Consider the following 8,002-nt stretch of genomic DNA (forward strand, 5'->3'; position numbering starts at 1 on the left):
TAGGCGATAGAGACGATTGCTCTCAGCGGTATGCCAATATATAGGTATGGAACTATCCTAAAACATGGGTTTGATCCAAGTCGGGGTTCTAGTCTTTAGGCAGGAGACATGCGCGTTTACCCGAAAATCGAGCTTGGAGAGGATATTTTCGCTATTGTAACCATTCGGCTCCTCTTTAATGACGTGACACGCGAGTAATTAGGCGATAGAGACGATTGCTCTCAGCGGTATGCCAATATAGAGGTATGGAACTATCCTAAAACATGGGTTTGATCCAAGTCGGGGTTCTAGTCTTTGGGCAGGAGACATGCGCGTTTACCCGAAAATCGAGCTTGGAGAGGATAATTTCGCTATTGTAACCATTCGGCTCCTCTTTAATGACGTGACACGCGAGTAATTAGGCGATAGAGACGATTGCTCTCAGCGGTATGCCAATAAAGAGGGATGGAACTATCCTAAAACATGGGTTTGATCCAAGTCGGGGTTCTAGTCTTTAGGCAGGAGACATGCGCGTTTACCCGAAAATCGAGCTTGGAGAGGATAATTTCGCTATTGTAACCATTCGGCTCCTCTTTAATGACGTGACACGCGAGTAATTAGGCGATAGAGACGATTGCTCTCAGCGGTATGCCAATATATAGGTATGGAACTATCCTAAAACATGGGTTTGATCCAAGTCGGGGTTCTAGTCTTTGGGCAGGAGACATGCGCGTTTACCCGAAAATCGAGCTTGGAGAGGATAATTTCGCTATTGTAACCATTCGGCTCCTCTTTAATGACGTGACACGCGAGTAATTAGGCGATAGAGACGATTGCTCTCAGCGGTATGCCAATAAAGAGGGATGGAACTATCCTAAAACATGGGTTTGATCCAAGTCGGGGTTCTAGTCTTTGGGCAGGAGACATGCGCGTTTACCCGAAAATCGAGCTTGGAGAGGATAATTTCGCTATTGTAACCATTCGGCTCCTCTTTAATGACGTGACACGCGAGTAATTAGGCGATAGAGACGATTGCTCTCAGCGGTATGCCAATATAGAGGTATGGAACTATCCTAAAACATGGGTTTGATCCAAGTCGGGGTTCTAGTCTTTAGGCAGGAGACATGCGCGTTTACCCGAAAATCGAGCTTGGAGAGGATAATTTCGCTATTGTAACCATTCGGCTCCTCTTTAATGACGTGACACACGAGTAATTAGGCGATAGAGACGATTGCTCTCAGCGGTATGCCAATATATAGGTATGGAACTATCCTAAAACATGGGTTTGATCCAAGTCGGGGTTCTAGTCTTTAGGCAGGAGACATGCGCGTTTACCCGAAAATCGAGCTTGGAGAGGATAATTTCGCTATTGTAACCATTCGGCTCCTCTTTAATGACGTGACACGCGAGTAATTAGGCGATAGAGACGATTGCTCTCAGCGGTATGCCAATATATAGGTATAGAACTATCCTAAAACATGGGTTTGATCCAAGTCGGGGTTCTAGTCTTTGGGCAGGAGACATGCGCGTTTACCCGAAAATCGAGCTTGGAGAGGATAATTTCGCTATTGTAACCATTCGGCTCCTCTTTAATGACGTGACACGCGAGTAATTAGGCGATAGAGACGATTGCTCTCAGCGGTATGCCAATAAAGAGGGATGGAACTATCCTAAAACATGGGTTTGATCCAAGTCGGGGTTCTAGTCTTTGGGCAGGAGACATGCGCGTTTACCCGAAAATCGAGCTTGGAGAGGATAATTTTGCTATTGTAACCATTCGGCTCCTCTTTAATGACGTGACACGCGAGTAATTAGGCGATAGAGACGATTGCTCTCAGCGGTATGCCAATATATAGGTATGAAACTATCCTAAAACATGGGTTTGATCCAAGTCGGGGTTCTAGTCTTTGGGCAGGAGACATGCGCGTTTACCCGAAAATCGAGCTTGGAGAGGATATTTTCGCTATTGTAACCATTCGGCTCCTCTTTAATGACGTGACACGCGAGTAATTAGGCGATAGAGACGATTGCTCTCAGCGGTATGCCAATAAAGAGGGATGGAACTATCCTAAAACATGGGTTTGATCCAAGTCGGGGTTCTAGTCTTTGGGCAGGAGACATGCGCGTTTACCCGAAAATCGAGCTTGGAGAGGATATTTTCGCTATTGTAACCATTCGGCTCCTCTTTAATGACGTGACACGCGAGTAATTAGGCGATAGAGACGATTGCTCTCAGCGGTATGCCAATAAAGAGGGATGGAACTATCCTAAAACATGGGTTTGATCCAAGTCGGGGTTCTAGTCTTTGGGCAGGAGACATGCGCGTTTACCCGAAAATCGAGCTTGGAGAGGATATTTTCGCTATTGTAACCATTCGGCTCCTCTTTAATGACGTGACACGCGAGTAATTAGGCGATAGAGACGATTGCTCTCAGCGGTATGCCAATAAAGAGGGATGGAACTATCCTAAAACATGGGTTTGATCCAAGTCGGGGTTCTAGTCTTTGGGCAGGAGACATGCGCGTTTACCCGGAAATCGAGCTTGGAGAGGATAATTTCGCTATTGTAACCATTCGGCTCCTCTTTAATGACGTGACACGCGAGTAATTAGGCGATAGAGACGATTGCTCTCAGCGGTATGCCAATATATAGGTATGGAACTATCCTAAAACATGGGTTTGATCCAAGTCGGGGTTCTAGTCTTTGGGCAGGAGACATGCGCGTTTACCCGAAAATCGAGCTTGGAGAGGATATTTTCGCTATTGTAACCATTCGGCTCCTCTTTAATGACGTGACACGTGAGTAATTAGGCGATAGAGACGATTGCTCTCAGCGGTATGCCAATATATAGGTATGGAACTATCCTAAAACATGGGTTTGATCCAAGTCGGGGTTCTAGTCTTTAGGCAGGAGACATGCGCGTTTACCCGAAAATCGAGCTTGGAGAGGATATTTTCGCTATTGTAACCATTCGGCTCCTCTTTAATGACGTGACACGCGAGTAATTAGGCGATAGAGACGATTGCTCTCAGCGGTATGCCAATATAGAGGTATGGAACTATCCTAAAACATGGGTTTGATCCAAGTCGGGGTTCTAGTCTTTGGGCAGGAGACATGCGCGTTTACCCGAAAATCGAGCTTGGAGAGGATAATTTCGCTATTGTAACCATTCGGCTCCTCTTTAATGACGTGACACGCGAGTAATTAGGCGATAGAGACGATTGCTCTCAGCGGTATGCCAATATATAGGTATGGAACTATCCTAAAACATGGGTTTGATCCAAGTCGGGGTTCTAGTCTTTGGGCAGGAGACATGCGCGTTTACCCGAAAATCGAGCTTGGAGAGGATAATTTCGCTATTGTAACCATTCGGCTCCTCTTTAATGACGTGACACGCGAGTAATTAGGCGATAGAGACGATTGCTCTCAGCGGTATGCCAATATAGAGGTATGGAAGTATCCTAAAACATGGGTTTGATCCAAGTCGGGGTTCTAGTCTTTAGGCAGGAGACATGCGCGTTTACCCGAAAATCGAGCTTGGAGAGGATAATTTCGCTATTGTAACCATTCGGCTCCTCTTTAATGACGTGACACGCGAGTAATTGGGCGATAGAGACGATTGCTCTCAGCGGTATGCCAATATATAGGTATGGAACTATCCTAAAACATGGGTTTGATCCAAGTCGGGGTTCTAGTCTTTAGGCAGGAGACATGCGCGTTTACCCGAAAATCGAGCTTGGAGAGGATAATTTCGCTATTGTAACCATTCGGCTCCTCTTTAATGACGTGACACGCGAGTAATTAGGCGATAGAGACGATTGCTCTCAGCGGTATGCCAATATATAGGTATGGAACTATCCTAAAACATGGGTTTTATCCAAGTCGGGGTTCTAGTCTTTGGGCAGGAGACATGCGCGTTTACCCGAAAATCGAGCTTGGAGAGGATAATTTCGCTATTGTAACCATTCGGCTCCTCTTTAATGACGTGACACGCGAGTAATTAGGCGATAGAGACGATTGCTCTCAGCGGTATGCCAATAAAGAGGGATGGAACTATCCTAAAACATGGGTTTGATCCAAGTCGGGGTTCTAGTCTTTGGGCAGGAGACATGCGCGTTTACCCGAAAATCGAGCTTGGAGAGGATAATTTTGCTATTGTAACCATTCGGCTCCTCTTTAATGACGTGACACGCGAGTAATTAGGCGATAGAGACGATTGCTCTCAGCGGTATGCCAATATATAGGTATGGAACTATCCTAAAACATGGGTTTGATCCAAGTCGGGGTTCTAGTCTTTGGGCAGGAGACATGCGCGTTTACCCGAAAATCGAGCTTGGAGAGGATATTTTCGCTATTGTAACCATTCGGCTCCTCTTTAATGACGTGACACGCGAGTAATTAGGCGATAGAGACGATTGCTCTCAGCGGTATGCCAATATATAGGTATGGAACTATCCTAAAACATGGGTTTTATCCAAGTCGGGGTTCTAGTCTTTGGGCAGGAGACATGCGCGTTTACCCGAAAATCGAGCTTGGAGAGGATATTTTCGCTATTGTAACCATTCGGCTCCTCTTTAATGACGTGACACGCGAGTAATTAGGCGATAGAGACGATTGCTCTCAGCGGTATGCCAATAAAGAGGGATGGAACTATCCTAAAACATGGGTTTGATCCAAGTCGGGGTTCTAGTCTTTGGGCAGGAGACATGCGCGTTTACCCGAAAATCGAGCTTGGAGAGGATATTTTCGCTATTGTAACCATTCGGCTCCTGTTTAATGACGTGACACGCGAGTAATTAGGCGATAGAGACGATTGCTCTCAGCGGTATGCCAATAAAGAGGGATGGAACTATCCTAAAACATGGGTTTGATCCAAGTCGGGGTTCTAGTCTTTGGGCAGGAGACATGCGCGTTTACCCGAAAATCGAGCTTGGAGAGGATATTTTCGCTATTGTAACCATTCGGCTCCTCTTTAATGACGTGACACGCGAGTAATTAGGCGATAGAGACGATTGCTCTCAGCGGTATGCCAATAAAGAGGGAGGGAACTATCCTAAAACATGGGTTTGATCCAAGTCGGGGTTCTAGTCTTTGGGCAGGAGACATGCGCGTTTACCCGAAAATCGAGCTTGGAGAGGATATTTTCGCTATTGTAACCATTCGGCTCCTCTTTAATGACGTGACACGCGAGTAATTAGGCGATAGAGACGATTGCTCTCAGCGGTATGCCAATAAAGAGGGATGGAACTATCCTAAAACATGGGTTTGATCCAAGTCGGGGTTCTAGTCTTTGGGCAGGAGACATGCGCGTTTACCCGAAAATCGAGCTTGGAGAGGATAATTTCGCTATTGTAACCATTCGGCTCCTCTTTAATGACGTGACACGCGAGTAATTAGGCGATAGAGACGATTGCTCTCAGCGGTATGCCAATATATAGGTACGGAACTATCCTAAAACATGGGTTTGATCCAAGTCGGGGTTCTAGTCTTTGGGCAGGAGACATGCGCGTTTACCCGAAAATCGAGCTTGGAGAGGATATTTTCGCTATTGTAACCACTCGGCTCCTCTTTAATGACGTGACACGCGAGTAATTAGGCGATAGAGACGATTGCTCTCAGCGGTATGCCAATAAAGAGGGACGGAACTATCCTAAAACATGGGTTTGATCCAAGTCGGGGTTCTAGTCTTTGGGCAGGAGACATGCGCGTTTACCCGAAAATCGAGCTTGGAGAGGATAATTTCGCTATTGTAACCATTCGGCTCCTCTTTAATGACGTGACACGCGAGTAATTAGGCGATAGAGACGATTGCTCTCAGCGGTATGCCAATATATAGGTATGGAACTATCCTAAAACATGGGTTTGATCCAAGTCGGGGTTCTAGTCTTTGGGCAGGAGACATGCGCGTTTACCCGAAAATCGAGCTTGGAGAGGATAATTTCGCTATTGTAACCATTCGGCTCCTCTTTAATGACGTGACACGCGAGTAATTAGGCGATAGAGACGATTGCTCTCAGCGGTACGCCAATATAGAGGGATGGAACGATCCTAAAACTTGGGTTTGATTCAAGTCGGGGTTCTAGTCTTTGGGCAGGAGACATGCGCGTTTACCCGAAAATCGAGCTTGGAGAGGATAATTTCGCTATTGTAACCATTCGGCTCCTCTTTAATGACGTGACACGCGAGTAATTAGGCAATAGAGACGATTGCTCTCAGCGGTATGCCAATATATAGGTATGGAACTATCCTAAAACATGGGTTTGATCCAAGTCGGGGTTCTAGTCTTTGGGCAGGAGACATGCGCGTTTACCCGAAAATCGAGCTTGGAGAGGATATTTTCGCTATTGTAACCATTCGGCTCCTCTTTAATGACGTGACACGCGAGTAATTAGGCGATAGAGACGATTGCTCTCAGCGGTATGCCAATAAAGAGGGACGGAACTATCCTAAAACATGGGTTTGATCCAAGTCGGGGTTCTAGTCTTTGGGCAGGAGACATGCGCGTTTACCCGAAAATCGAGCTTGGAGAGGATAATTTCGCTATTGTAACCATTCGGCTCCTCTTTAATGACGTGACACGCGAGTAATTAGGCGATAGAGACGATTGCTCTCAGCGGTATGCCAATATATAGGTATGGAACTATCCTAAAACATGGGTTTGATCCAAGTCGGGGTTCTAGTCTTTGGGCAGGAGACATGCGCGTTTACCCGAAAATCGAGCTTGGAGAGGATAATTTCGCTATTGTAACCATTCGGCTCCTCTTTAATGACGTGACACACGAGTAATTAGGCGATAGAGACGATTGCTCTCAGCGGTATGCCAATAAAGAGGGATGGAACTATCCTAAAACATGGGTTTGATCCAAGTCGGGGTTCTAGTCTTTGGGCAGGAGACATGCGCGTTTACCCGAAAATCGAGCTTGGAGAGGATATTTTCGCTATTGTAACCATTCGGCTCCTCTTTAATGACGTGACACGCGAGTAATTAGGCAATAGAGACGATTGCTCTCAGCGGTATGCCAATAAAGAGGGACGGAACTATCCTAAAACATGGGTTTGATCCAAGTCGGGGTTCTAGTCTTTGGGCAGGAGACATGCGCGTTTACCCGAAAATCGAGCTTGGAGAGGATAATTTCGCTATTGTAACCATTCGGCTCCTCTTTAATGACGTGACACGCGAGTAATTAGGCAATAGAGACGATTGCTCTCAGCGGTATGCCAATAAAGAGGGACGGAACTATCCTAAAACATGGGTTTGATCCAAGTCGGGGTTCTAGTCTTTGGGCAGGAGACATGCGCGTTTACCCGAAAATCGAGCTTGGAGAGGATATTTTCGCTATTGTAACCATTCGGCTCCTCTTTAATGACGTGACACGCGAGTAATTAGGCGATAGAGACGATTGCTCTCAGCGGTATGCCAATAAAGAGGGACGGAACTATCCTAAAACATGGGTTTGATCCAAGTCGGGGTTCTAGTCTTTGGGCAGGAGACATGCGCGTTTACCCGAAAATCGAGCTTGGAGAGGATAATTTCGCTATTGTAACCATTCGGCTCCTCTTTAATGACGTGACACGCGAGTAATTAGGCAATAGAGACGATTGCTCTCAGCGGTATGCCAATAAAGAGGGACGGAACTATCCTAAAACATGGGTTTGATCCAAGTCGGGGTTCTAGTCTTTGGGCAGGAGACATGCGCGTTTACCCGAAAATCGAGCTTGGAGAGGATATTTTCGCTATTGTAACCATTCGGCTCCTCTTTAATGACGTGACACGCGAGTAATTAGGCGATAGAGACGATTGCTCTCAGCGGTATGCCAATAAAGAGGGACGGAACTATCCTAAAACATGGGTTTGATCCAAGTCGGGGTTCTAGTCTTTGGGCAGGAGACATGCGCGTTTACCCGAAAATCGAGCTTGGAGAGGATAATTTCGCTATTGTAACCATTCGGCTCCTCTTTAATGACGTGACACGCGAGTAATTAGGCGATAGAGACGATTGCTCTCAGCGGTATGCCAATATAT

This window comes from Ixodes scapularis, unplaced genomic scaffold (assembly GCF_016920785.2).
Source record: "Ixodes scapularis isolate PalLabHiFi unplaced genomic scaffold, ASM1692078v2 ptg002615l_1__unscaffolded, whole genome shotgun sequence".
NCBI classification, from domain to species: Eukaryota; Metazoa; Arthropoda; class Arachnida; order Ixodida; family Ixodidae; genus Ixodes; species Ixodes scapularis.